Here is a 14730-nt window from a genome sequence, read left to right as displayed (position 1 = left end):
TTGTTTATGCATAATGTCACTTAATTTTGATATTTTTTTCAGAAAAAAAAGTTATGTTGTTTTGCTTCTCAAGTACATGTATCTTGATTTTTAGAAATTTTTAGATATTTTTTGTACTGGAAAAAGAAACAAAAATATAGAGGAAAAAAATAATTTAGCATTTTGCAGTGTATTTGTCACTCTGTTACCTATCAAATTCAAATGTGTTTTGTTGCATAATTCTAACTCTGCTAGAAAAATGTGAAAATTACAGTTTCCAAATATCACAGCATTCACACCATCATTTTAAACTTTTCATTTAAACAAATATTCCCCGAAAATAATCAAGAGCCAGTTGGTATTCACAAAAAGCGACTGAACACAAAACATTCTCATTCATAAACAATATATAATGTACTGGAAAGAGCTGAAATCATTGGCCTGTTCAAAATTCTTCACATCACACCACAATGAAATGAAAAATACAATGCAGTGTCAAAAGTTGCAGTAGCTGCACTTTTATGAAAATCAACATCAATTGGTCACACTAGTTGCAATGAGAAAGCCAAAAACAGGTTGTACAAAATGACTAGCTCAAAAAATATATCTAATAGATATTTCTTGGCTGCATTTGTTGCAAAAACAAAAAAACAACAAAAAAACAACCCTCTAAATACATAATGCTCTTGCATTAAAAGTTTGTGTCTCTTGACAATTAGATATAGGGCATTGTAGTTAAACTTAGATTATATGGTCTTTTCTCATTACACATAGTAATTGATATAATTATGAATCCGGTGCAGAGTGTTCCTACTCTGTAAAAAGTACATGACTAAAGAAAATAGTTGTTTTAGGTGCTCCGAAATAAAAATATCTCATCTCTGAGGTATTTTTTTATTAGACATTCTTCAGAGAATAAACATATCAAGTTGAAGTGAACAGTATAGCATACACTATCTGAGATGTACTGCAGTAGCTGGAGAGAACTATGTTATCCTTCAGCAGGTTTTCTATAGGGACCGGCTATAGTCAGTTTATGACAGGGCTCTCAGGTTCAGCAAAACCGACGTGTCTGGCAAGAGTACATTTTCCCTTTCTTTTATTTTAGCTTATTTCATCTCTTTCTCTCTCTCTCTTTCCTCCTCTTCTTTCCCCCTGAAACTGTCAACCCGGTGTGGTCCAAAAGTGTTCTGAGAAGCCACTCAGGGTTTGATTGCCCTCAGCAGGGACAGTGTGCCGTAGCTTATCTGTCTTTTAACTGACAGGGAGAGAAGCCCCAGTAACAGATATCAACTCCGTTACACCAAAGGAGCCCCAGGGGACACTGGTCGGTCAGTTCGACACATAGACCAGCCTCTCTGACACTATCCTGTGGAAACAGTGGCACCGCATTGTTTAATATCAGACCTGTTTTGAGAACAGATGAAGACGGTTAATTTGACTGGCTTAAATTGCCTAATTTGATCAGAAATGGCATCATAGTTATAAGTTTACTTCTACAGTATGTGAAGAAAAACACATCAAAATGTAATTTTGCAAGTTTAAAGCACATCTGTCAAACTTCTGTGACAGGAACATAGGGGCAAAAATAGAGTAAAACATAATATGCTACGGCTGTAATTTTTCTTCCTATGACTTTTCTTCCTCTACAACGTGTCAAAGGTTTTTTTTTTTTCTTAAGGCAATTTATCAAGAACAAGAGTTTCTTTCGTGTTTTAGTGGCATCAAAGCATTGGTGAGGGTTGATTCATAGTGATGTCCCAGCATGCAACTGTCAGTCTGAGGGGTTCTCTGCTGAGAGATCCCCTTGGCTGGCCATCTGAATCCACAGGAACATGTGCTGCCCGCTCTAGCCAACTTGACAGATAGCTGGGGTTTTCCATGCTAGAAGTCCTAATGTCTGAAGATGAGGTTAAACCTTCCACTGCCATGAAGAGAATTTCAATATTTATTTATTATATTATTTTACTGCATATAATATAATGCCACACACCATATGAGGGAAATGATTTATGTGAACAGATGTTGTGGAGTGTGAATGATAGTGTGTGTATTTGATTTTGAAGGTCAATGTTTTCCTACCTTTGTTGTTTATGTTTCCTAAGGCCCCATTAAGAAGACTATAAACCAATAATGTGCTGCTTTTAACCTTATCAAATATTATTTACCATTAATATTAGTATTTTTAGATGCTATTTTTTAATATTAGTCGTTTTTTAATGGATTTTTAATGGATTTTAGACAAAATATTGCAATTTTTGCTCTGCCAAAAAAAAAAACTGTTATGCGTCACTAAGTAACACATCACACTGACTTGTACTGATTCATAAAAACAGTGGCTGCATCCGAATGTTCCGTGCCATATGGGTGAACATGATTTCACCAAGTGCAACATGTTCCTGGATCAACATCTTTGTTGATTCTGGAACAACATTTCAATTAACCAATTAGATTTGAGAGACAAGTTTACAGTTTGTCAAGTTTAGACTTACAACCAGGGTTAGGTGCTTCTACATCATTGTTATTCACCTATTATTTCCCTCTGATTTGAGGGGTAAGTTATGGGAAGGGTTTTCAGACAGGAATGTTGTTCTAGGAACAACAAAACTGTAATAAATACTAATTCAAAAGAATTACCTACTCAGAGTATGCGATTTTGGATGTAGGGATGGTGTTTTTGATCAGTTGAGTAAATGATTCAATGACTCACTTGTATTGTTCCTGCATGAATTGGTATTTTTAAAATGAATCATTTGAATTAATTATTAAAATGACTCACCCATAGACAGTCATGTCACCATCTACTGAACTGTAACTATGTAACCTGCAGAAAGAGTCACTGAAAAATCCCCACAACTAATGAACTGCAACTTACAACCCGAATTCCGGAAATGGGACGTTTCTTTAAATTTGAATAAAATGAAAACTAAAAGACTTTCAAATCACATGAGCCAATATTTTATTCACAATAGAACATAGATAACATAATAAAAGTTTAAACTGAGAAATTTACAATTTTATGCACAAAATGAGCTCATTTCAAATTTGATGCCTGCTACAGGTCTCAAATTAGTTGGGACTAGGGCATGTTTACCGTGGTGTAGCATCTCTTCTTCTTTTCAAAACAGTTTGAAGACATCTGGGCAATGAGGTTATGAGTTTCTGGAGTTTTGTTGTTGGAATTTGGTCTCATTCTTGCCTGATGTATGTTTCCAGCTGCTGAAGAGTTTGTGGTCATCTTTTGTTTAATAATGTTTTGCCAAATGTTCTCTATAAGTTAAAGAACTGGACTGCAGGCAGGCCAATTCACCACCCGGACTTTTCTACGACGAAGCCATGCTGTTGTAATAGCTGCAGTATGTGGTTTTGCATTGTCCTGCTGAAATACACAAGGCCTTTTCTGAAATAGACGTCCTCTGGAGGGGAGCATATGTTGCTCTAAAACCTTTATATACCTTTCAGCATTCATAGTGCCTTCCAAAATGCAAGCTGCCCATGCTGGCTTTTGAACTGAACGCAGATAACACGCTGGAAGATCTCCCATCTCTTTAGCCCGGAGGACACAGTGTCCATGATTTCCAACAAGAATGTAAAATTTGGACTTGTCTGTCCATAGAACACTTTTCCACTTTGAAACAGTCCATTTTAAATGAGCCTTGGCTCACAGAAAACGACCGTGCTTCTGGACCATGTTCACATATGGCTTCCTTTTTGCATGATAGAGCTTTAGTTGGCATCTACAGATGGCACGGCGGATTGTGTTTACCGACAGCGGCTTCTGGAAGTATTCCAGGGCCCATTTAGTAATGTAACTGACACAATCATGCCGATGAGTGATGCAGTGTCGTCTGAGGGCCCGAAGAACACGGGCATCCAATAAAGGTCTTCGGCCTTGTCCCTTAAGCACAAAGATTTCTCTAGTTTCTCTTGAGATTTGCAAAGCCTTTGCAATTTGATGTTGAGGAACGTTGTTTTTAAAGTATTCCACAATCTTTTTACACACTCTTTCACAGATTGGAGAGTCTTTGCCCATCTTTACTTCTGAGAGACTCTCTCTAGACATCTCTAAGACATCCCTTTTATAGCTAATCTTGTTACAGACCTGATATCAATTAACTTAATTAGTTGCTAGTTAATTAGTTGTTCTCCCAGCTGAATCTTTTCAAAGTTTCTTGCTTTTTCAGCCATTTGTTGTCCCCATGCCAACTTTTTTGAGACCTGTAGCAGGCATCATATTTGAAATTAGCTCATTTAGTGGATAAAAGTGTAAAATTTCTCTGTTTAAACATTTGTTATGTTATCTATGTTCTATTGTGAATAAAATATTGTCCCATGTGATTTGAAAGTCTTTTAGTTTTCATTTTATTTAAAATTTAAAAAACGTCCCAACATTTCCGGAATTCAGGTTGTAGTAAGAGATTCACATACATATTTAGTGTAGATTCATACTCATACTGAAGACACAACATTTTTTTTTTTGGAAATGTCATAATGCGCAATGTTCCAAAATGTCTATTACAAATTGTAAAACTACACAGACCGGTGTCATATTCTGTTTCCCCCCTCAAGTGGCTGGATTAGATTTGATTTTCAAAAAACAGGTAAAAGAGAGAGAGAGAGTGATAGAAGTAATATATATATATATATATATATATATATAGAGAGAGAGAGAGAGAGAGAGAGAGAGAAAGAAAGAGAGAGTGAGAGAGATGACCAAACCTGACGTGTGTGAGTCATTTACATTCTGTTTCCACTCAGGCCGCTGAGATGAAAATTAACTCCAACACCGAACTAATAAGACTCCAGTTAAGTCTGAGTGGCAGTCTGTTCTCCGGTAGCATGCGGCATTTAGGATCTATTTTATGCCCATGGCTGGACACCTTTATCAGCCATTACGCAGCCCAAATTTGCACCTCAGAAGGGCAGGGGGCTGGATGTAGGGTGTTTTAGTTGTCTCCTGTGGGAAAATGGGAAAACACTACAAATGAGATAAAGAGACTGACTGTGCTTTAGCTTGCAAGGAGTTGAATTCTAAAGTAACTGACGATTACATACATAGACTCACTGGAAAAATGTGCCTCTACCTACATTTTTGTAAAACTCCAAAAAAACGCACATATTGTATACATTCAATGCACTGCAGATTCTAGCTGAAATGATTGGCAGTCAATCACCTTTTCACACAAATTATGATTACAGGGGCAAATTACTGATAAACAATAAGCAGCGGATTTGCAAAAGTATTTCCAAGCTATAGCTAAAAAGGCTATTTCCAAAGTGCAAATAGCGATAGATGCTATTTACATTAAGTGAAAAAGCAATATATTCTATTTACACTAAGTGACAATAGCAGCATTTTCTTAGCAATATGCTATTTACACTAGGTAGAAATAGCGATAGATTCTATTTACACCATGTAAAAGTATCAGTTCTTTGCAATAAGAGTAAATAGTAATTAGGTGCTATCTATACTTTATATTGTTCACCTCAGTGTTTTTGTACATTAACAGGACGCAATAATATCATAGAGTGTAACTGATTATATTTATTAAAATTATTAAATGGATGCTGCCTTATTGGGAGAATAAAAACCCTTCCTACACCTTCCCCTAACCCTTCCCAATAAATACTTTTAATATTAAACACTCGTTCACAGTTTATTTCCACTTTTAGAACATTATTTTCATTTTTATTGAAAATAAATGTGAGCTTGGCAAAAGGTGGATTCAAACTTGCGTCGATCACGTTAATATCCAGGTCTGTGAGCCTTTTACTTGCTACTGCTTCATCACTGAAGATGTTGAATTCTGTGCTTCTTTTTTAAAAATTGAGTGGCCCAACCAGACATTGGTGGGCGGAGCTAGTGTACTGTAAATAGTGTTTGCCAACGAGGGATGCTATTTGCACTTACTGTAAAAAGACACTCCGTTAATGATAAAGACTTATTTTGTCCTGTTCCAAGCACAATACTATATCATGTCCAGAAAACATTTTACCATAGTACAGGATTTTTAAACCACAATTTTTTGATGTTTGCACCACATATCCAGCTCCATATGTATGACTTTTCTGGCATAGCCTACTAAACTTGCCCAGTAGCTCATATGGTACATTGTACTTTCGGTCTCGGGTATAGTCGGGTATTAGTCTGGCTATCACCAGACCAAGCTCAATTTAAAATTGAACATTGGTCTGGGGAGTTTGCTATGTATTTCCTACTGCACAAAAGGCGTGCACAAAAGGCGTGATCAACAAGCATTAGTCACGCAATTGGATAGTCCTTCAACCAATCAGTCCAACGATGTGGGTGACGTACTTTGCAGAGCGATGAAAACTCCAGACAGGTTTACCGTGTGTCTCAATCAGCCCTAGTTCAGTAGTCAGGGCACTGATCAGGGAATCAGCCACATTCACTTTCATGATATACTGATTCACGACCTAGGGAACTAGGGAGCTGATTGAGACGCAGGTTTAGTTTGTATTGGTTTGTAGCATTGATCCATGGTTTGCAGAAGCAGCAATGGCATTGAGCGATTTTTGCAGGTTGTGCAAAAAAACATGAAAGTTAATGGTATTTACACCCACTCGAGCAATTTATTTGCCAACTAAAGAAGTCATTCAGCATCGTCGAGAGTTTAAAAGGCGACTCTGATACTGTTCTGGTTCAGTGTAAATGAACGCGGAATATAGCCGCCCTAAACTACACATTGTCATGACAACCAAAAAGAATTCCAGTCAGCTCAGGCGGCGCGAGATTCAAGAAGCAGGGAGACGAAACATATAGAGCAAATAATAAAAATATTTACTATCAAGGGGCATTGAAGTAAAAGAGTCCTGTACTCACATCGTGAAGCAAACCACCAAAATAACAGCAGAGAATCGTCGTGTGTCATTAATCGCCATTTGTAATCTTCCTATGAAGAGACTGTCGGATCAACGCTCTGCTACATTTCTCTCAGATAAGGTAAATGCTTAACACAATCGGCGTCACTGTGATTGTGCATTGTTATTTTGGAGTGACGGTCGTGCGAGAGACAGGTAGATCAGATAGAGTTTGAAAGCTGCTTGCCGTCGCTTCTCTATCGTCATCGTGTTATACCCACCAATAGCGAGCAAGGTGGATAAGCCAGTCTGTGATTGGTTCCCGCAAAAGTGTAACAGCACAGCAGAAATGAATGCACGGGTTTCCAGACTGAGTTGCCGAGCGAAATCAAATCGCCGGCAGATCAGGCTGGGTTTACCCAGACTAGTCGGGTATAGTTTTGGGTAGTTTTATCATGATAAAAAAGCTAAAAGATGTGTACAAGTAAGCTAAAATGGCATGGTTGCTTCAGCAAATGCGTTTTTATCTCACGTTTGATTTTGTTTACACTATCGGTTAGGTTTAGGTTAGGGTTTAATGTAGGTGGTATGTTATTTTCAAACGCAACAGAGCATTAACCTTTTAGTGATGCTCAACTGCTGCAATACGTACAACAACCAACATAATAAAACAATGTCAGATTCACGTTCACCATTTTTGGATGAAACTGAATGCGTTTTAGAGGCACTCACTGGATATTTCACTTTGTAAGTGTCACGAGTGGGTGAACCTGTGCCCACATACTGTAAAAAGGTTTTGGATCAACTACATGGTCACAATGGCGAATATACCTACCACCCCCCACCCACACACACTTATGCTGGCTGACCCAGTGTCATCTTGGGCTGTCAGAGGAGCTGTGGTTTTGAAAGCCGTGGAGACTGGAATATGTGAGGTCTTTATGACATCATTAATCACTGTCACCCACACACAGCAGCAGAACCGTATCAATACCACACAGAACAGCATATCTGCGTTTGTCTTTACCTCTGTCTGCGGCAACATATTGCCATCACATGTTGGAGACAGTCAAATGAACATTATATAATTTTCTGTTTGATTGACGGAGCATTTGGCAATGCAGTTGCATTGTAATGGAAGTGTATAGAAAAGACTGTTCAGATTGTATTGTGGGCTACAGAAAAGAATCTTTTTCTGTCGATTATTCAAATGAGATCTGACACAAAAATCTTACATAAGTAAAGAGAATGGAAAGCAAAACTCGATATGTGTGGGAAGGCTGATTTCCTTTGAAGACTGCAAACCAACTAGGCAAACAGCCTTTGGATAGCATTATCTTTCATTTTAGCCATTAAAAGTTTGACAATTTCTATAAGCTGAAGTAAGACACCATCACCTTCCTCAGAAACAGATGGGGAGGTTTTGTGGCTTCAACACTGTACACAGACATGTAAAGTGCAGAAGTGGATTTTTTACAGCTCATGTTTATTCATGAACAAGCATTAGATTTCATCTGCCAAGTCATATTCTGCTGTAAAAATGAACAGGTCTAAAGATCTGAGAGTTTAAAAGTTAAAAACCCTCTGAGTTGAGTCTTACCTCTAGTGGCCTGAAAGATTTGGGGGAAATAAGTCTGGTTGAATGACTGTGGGGCTGAAAAAACTCTCAGTACATCTGATTTACATTATATTCCATTATCTCTGGTTGTCCACTCAGCAGATATATTTCATCCCTGAGATCTCCTTTAAAACACAAGAGGGTATATTAAACAAAATTAAGATTCAAAGCCAGCTGAGAGTCACTTTCAAATTATTGGACCCATTGCAGACATTTAAACAGTGTGATGTTTAAATTTAAGCATAATTAGCACAGCATTATTCTAAAGTTGAGCTCTATGCAAATCTAATAGAGCAAAATAATTGTGCCATTCAGCTACGACAGGGGCTTTTACACCTTTAATATAAAGGACCCCTGCATATGATAAAATATAAAGGCAGCATTTTCGTGTTTTACTTGTGTATATATATATCTATGTCCAGATAACATTTTACATTATTATTAAAAGGTTAGTTCACCCAAAAATGAAAATTCTGTCATTAATTACTCACCCTCATGTCGTTCTACACCTGCAAGACCTTCATCTTTGGAACACAAATTAAGATATTTTTGATAAAATCTGATGCCTCAGTGAAGCCTCCATTGACAGCAAGACAATTAACACTTTCAAATGCCCAGAAAGGTACTAAAGATATATTTAAAACTGTTCATGTGACTACAGTGGTTCAACCTTAATGTTATAAAGTGACAAGAATAATTTTTGTGTGCCAAAAAAACAAAATAGCGACTTTATTCAACAATATCTAGTGATGGGCGATTTCAAAACACTGCTTCATGAAGCTTCAGAGCTTTATGAATCTTTTGCTTCGAATCAGTGGTTCGGAGTGTGTAAGTCACGCGATTTCAGTAAACATCGTCATAAGTGTTTCGAAACGTTTCGAAATTTCAATGGTTCACATGACTTTCGCAGTTTGTTTTATTGAAGCTAGATATTGTTGAATAAAGTTATTATTTTGTTGCATCCTTTTGAAGAATGCAGATTTTGCAGAGTTAGATGCATTCATATTTTTTTGATACTAGAACAACACATACCTAACCCATATCCCTACCCCTACCCATAAGTTATATCTAAAATCAAAGGGAAATGATAGTTGTAGAACACTGATGTAGAAGCACCTAACCCTGGTCGTAAGCCTAAACTTGACAAGACAAAGATGTTGATCCAGGAACATGTGCATTTGTGAAATCAGGTTTTTTACAATGAAGAAAATGTAATAAAGCTATGAATGACAAAATCAAGTGGGATGATTTATTATGTTGATCACAGATTGTTGACAATTCACAAAGAGATGTCAAATGAGAAATTTTGACTTCAAATCAGACCTTTTAAAACAATTTGGCCTCATAATAGCATCTAATTTTTACACTGAAACTGATATCTTCTGAGTCAAATGTGATCAATGGCATAGCTGTGTTCCAAACCATTTTTGTTAATGCTGCAATCTATTTTCATTTATTACCAATTTGTCCAGAGCTCTCATCGACTTAATTAATGTTAACAGGAAACAAATGCATATTTTTGCTGAGCCACGTGGTCTACAGTTCTGCCCACATGATTCATGACTGCGCTGAACACACATATACAGTCACGTGCTCTTACACGCTCACATGGCTGGTGGGCAAAAGAATTTAACTTTGCCTCAGCAGTGAGCAGAGGTTGCAGAGGGAGAGTGAAAAGTTCATTTAGATTCATCAAGAAAAAAGAAAAATACAGAACAAACTATAAAGCTGCACACACTCCCCAGGGACCTGTATCTTCCTCCTGATTTACATAAAGGTCCGTGCATCAAAAGTAGCGGATGCCCTTTTTAAAATATTAATGCACAGCTAGTTTCTCTCTCCCTCATTGCTTTGTAGCACCTTCTATCAAAGGCTGTGAGAGAGAGGGAGAGGAGAGGGAATACTGTGTGTGTGTGCTTCTGTCTGTTTGGGTACGTCTGTGTTTAGTGTTCTTTCAGTTTTGGCCCATTTTCCGATGTCATTTTCGCTGGCCGGCTTGGCAACTTCACCGTGCGCATTTCATTGTCACTCAGACAGCAGCCATTTCGCTTATCTTTCTGGAAGAAAATGAAACAGTCTAGTCTGGTTTAAAATGGAGTTAATGTAAGCATGAACGTATTGGACGGGTTGTTGTTATATACTGTAGGAAACAGGGTGAAGACGTCGGTTGTCTACATAAGCTGCGAATAATGCAGCCAGTGCAGTTTCATAGAGCCCAGAGTGTCGATGAGTCACTGCGCTTCCTCACTTCCAGAAAGTTTGAGTTGTTTCTGACCCAGAGGCTTCACAGCAGGGGAAAAAGAAGAATAAACATTTGATTGTCATTAAAGGAATAGTTAGCTAAAATGGGGGGGAGGGGGAGGGGGGAGTTATTATTTACTCACCCTCCTGTCGTTCTAAACCCACATGACTTTCTTTCCTCCGTGGAACATAAATTCACCTTTTACGAGGAATGTCCTAGCCACTCTTTTTAATATAATGAAAGTAAACGAAGACCAGAGCTGTCAGACCGCAATATAACAAAACACCATAATAGGCCAGACGGATAGCATTTTTATTTTTAAAAATGTGAGATGCAGTGTATTTAGGGCCCGAGCACCGATGGAGTGAGGACCCTATTGTAATTGCTCGGTCAATTATACGCATTTTTGAGGGCCTAAACATGCTCAAACTCATGAAACTTTGCAAGCGCATCAGACAATTGATATGGGTTTCAGAATTAGGTATGGCAAAATGGCTCAACAGCGCCACTTACAAAATTTCAATTAAGCGCCCTTCGCACTACATTTCACGTACAAGTATGAAATTCAGTAGACACATGCAACAGCCCAATACCAACAAAAAAGTCAATGGGAGCAAAATCTGAAAACCCAACAGGAAGTGAGATATTTGGTCAGTCTAATCTTAAGGCCTTAGCGATGTTAAATTGCAAAGATGTTGAGTTTTCATTGAACGGCATGTCCGTGGTGGCCTGGCAAAGTCTGATGTTGGATAGATTGTCCAACCTCCCCCAAACTTTACATGTTTGATAAGAGTCCTGGCCTGAAAACATCTACATGCAGTTATTCAGTTAGTCAGAGCGCCACCTGTTGGCAACAGGAAATGCTTTGCTTTACACTGCTATTCACTCCCTGAAAACATTTAAACATGCCATGAAGTACCAAACATGCTAAGAATTTGCATTTGGCTAAGTGCTAATGTATGCGATTAACGCCACGAAACAGGAAGTTGTTATAACTAAAGCACACAATGTCCAATCTGCCCCAAACTTCACATGTTTGAGAAGAGTCCTGCCCTGAACACATCTACATGACAATATTCAGTTATAGCATGCAATTGAGTACTAAATGTCCAATCTGCCTCAAACTTCACGTTTGATAAGTGCCCTGCCTGAAGACATCTACATTCCAAAATTTATAGTCATATCACCACCAGCTGGTAGCAGGAAGTGTGGCAAATACAAATGACTGATGTAGTCCTCCTGTATTTATATACTTAAATGCATATTGCCCACCGGGCTCTGTTTTCATAAAGCCATGGGGTTATGGTGGCACGGGTGCGAGAACCCTTTCATCGCTGCAAAATCGCAAGCGCACAACATGTCTGTCTAGTGCATGTTTACATAGAAAATCAATGACCAAGCAGCACAGTGTGTGAACGGGCCCTAATATTATCATTAAAGTGGCCCATATGACTCGTGCCCTGTATTCCAATACAATTAAAGCTTGTATGTGATGAACAGACCAACATATAGGTTGTTATTCAGTGAAAATAAAAGATCCTGAGAGAAGAAATGCTGTTTGATTCATTAACAAATTATTCTTTTGAGCTGGATCTTTTTAATTAATAAATTGATCCAGTTCACAATAGGATCAGTTCAACTTTTAACAGAGATTTAAAAGAAAGTGGACAAATACTGAAATGATGATACTATAGAAAGTCATAAAGGTTGGTGGATGAAATGAGGGAGAAAATGATGACAGAAATTTCATTTTGGGTGAACTATTCCTTTAAAGTTGGCATTAATTGGATGTTGTGATAGTCAAACAAGAAAAAATGATTGATTTTGTCCATGGGGAATTGATTGGATCGTTGAATCATTGCTATTGCTAAGATCTCATGTGAGTGACAGGTTGTCCCGCCCTCGAGCCAAAAAACATGTCATCATCAGAGAAGAAGAGATGTAGTTGCAAGAGGGAGGGGAAGATATATTTTATTAAAGATTACAAGAGGGATAAATCTTTTATAATAATAAATACTGCAATATTCCATAGAAAAATAAGAATAGTCAACTTTGATTTCATGGTGACTTTAATCAAATTGCCCAACAGTAAACAAGCTCTCTGACAGTAACACTTCTTCGTAGTATTTATGTTCTGTGCTGAACATTATCAACATGTCTTGTTACAAAAAAAATCTATATTTTTGTTTGTTGTTTAGTTTCCACACAGCACCTTCACATTTCTCTGGGCACAGAATGAATAAAGAGAGGCTTTGTCTTCTGCAGTGAAGGCAAAACAAGTTCAATTTGCAGTTTTTTGATGGGACACTACTCTTGATGTTCAGTCTCTCGCACACACAGATGATAAAACTCACAGACACAAACACGGACACAGCTGTTTCAATATCCTTAGGCTTTAAAGACAGGACATGAGAGGATTTGTGTTTGTGGGCAAGTAATGTTGTGTCCTTACACATCATACGTGATTGTTATTTTCGGTGTATGCTCAGAGGGAATAGCAATAAATCAAATTAAAAAGTAATTTCTCCCCAGTGGTCCTCCCCAAAGTCATTTCTGCTTCATTTTTCATCACATTACCTTAGTCATTTATCATGTTTTATTGTAGTCTGTGCAATGGTCTGATTGGAGAAATATTAAACAAAGGTGTGTATGGAGGTCTACCTCATTAAATTGAGTAATTTTGTTACTCGATTATTCTTCTGAATTGGCCTATTTCCAAAAATGGCTAACGATATTACTGAGCACACAAAACCCTGCGAATCTTCCCAAATGTTACCCGCTCAGTGTTAATCTCACAGACATTGATTGTGCTTCCTCATTCATTTATTTTCTACTCTATAAATACAACAGTACTCAATATTAATATTTTGCTCCATGTGACTGTATAGTCACATAACCCGGTTTAATATCCCACCATAATTAGTTAAGCTCTCCTCCATCTGCTTCTAATCAAAAACAGGGGCTGTTTCACAGAACCGGTGTGAAACAAACAGCAAAGGCTTGTTTACGGAGCCTTCAGCATGATTCTCAATGCTAGCTCTCGAAACGTCACTCTTTTATATGAGTACTCTGGTAGACACGTGTAGAAACAAACCACAAAGCTGTTTATGAAGTGTAACTCACTCTGATGACAGAGTAATTTACGGGGCTAGTGCTTACTCGTGTGCCTCATTCCCCATCATAACCTCCCCGTATAATCTACTTGCCCATAAATGAAGACGTCCCTATAGTACGATACTGCACTCGAGGGACTGGAACTAAATAGGGCAGTTTGTAGATGACTTAAGCCAGATTTATTCTTTCAGTTTAGAATAGCATACATGGCTAGCTATTAATCTACTGGTATAAGGAGAGAGAATCAGTACAGATGCAACAACATGGTTTTGTTTTGAACTTAGGAAGAATTCTCACATGCATGTCTTCATGCATTTTACTCTATATTCTGGATAATTCTGACATAGCTGTAAGAAGTTCAAAGTTTTAGTTCACCCAAAAATGAAAATTCTGTCATTAATTACTCACTCTCATGTCATTCCACACCCGTAAGACCTTTGTTCATCTTTGGAACACAAATTAAGATATTTTTGATGAAATCCAAGAGGTATATGACTCGTCCGTAGACAGCACTATAACCGGGGGGCACATAACTTTTTTGGTCTGGTTCTCAAGGGAGCACCTCCTCACTATCTTCTTTTTTCTCAGACATGGTAGATGATGATAATCATGTTTTTTTTTTAATTTTATTAACATTAATGACACAGACAACAGCAAGAATATTAGGCTGCTGTCACTTTAAGACGGAATGCACGCATGGACTGAATATACTGACACACATCCGGTTTCTTTCTCAACTGTTCGCTAATGACATAACCGAGAGAAGACTTGCTGAGACAAGTATTTTGTGTAAACGTGTCCGTTCATGTGAAAGTAAACGTGAAAGAGTAATCAATTCGGTGTTCAAGCGTTGTCTGAAACCCCCCCTCTGCGTGCGCGCTTCGGGTGTGGCACAGATAACAGCTCGCGAGTCCCAGTTTTCGCCTCTTCTTCCACTTTTAAAATCGACAAATGA

This window comes from Megalobrama amblycephala, linkage group LG11 (genome assembly GCF_018812025.1).
Source record: "Megalobrama amblycephala isolate DHTTF-2021 linkage group LG11, ASM1881202v1, whole genome shotgun sequence".
NCBI classification, from domain to species: domain Eukaryota; kingdom Metazoa; phylum Chordata; class Actinopteri; order Cypriniformes; family Xenocyprididae; genus Megalobrama; species Megalobrama amblycephala.
The sequence above is the reverse complement of the archived record's forward strand: the minus strand, read 5'-3'. Positions refer to the sequence as shown.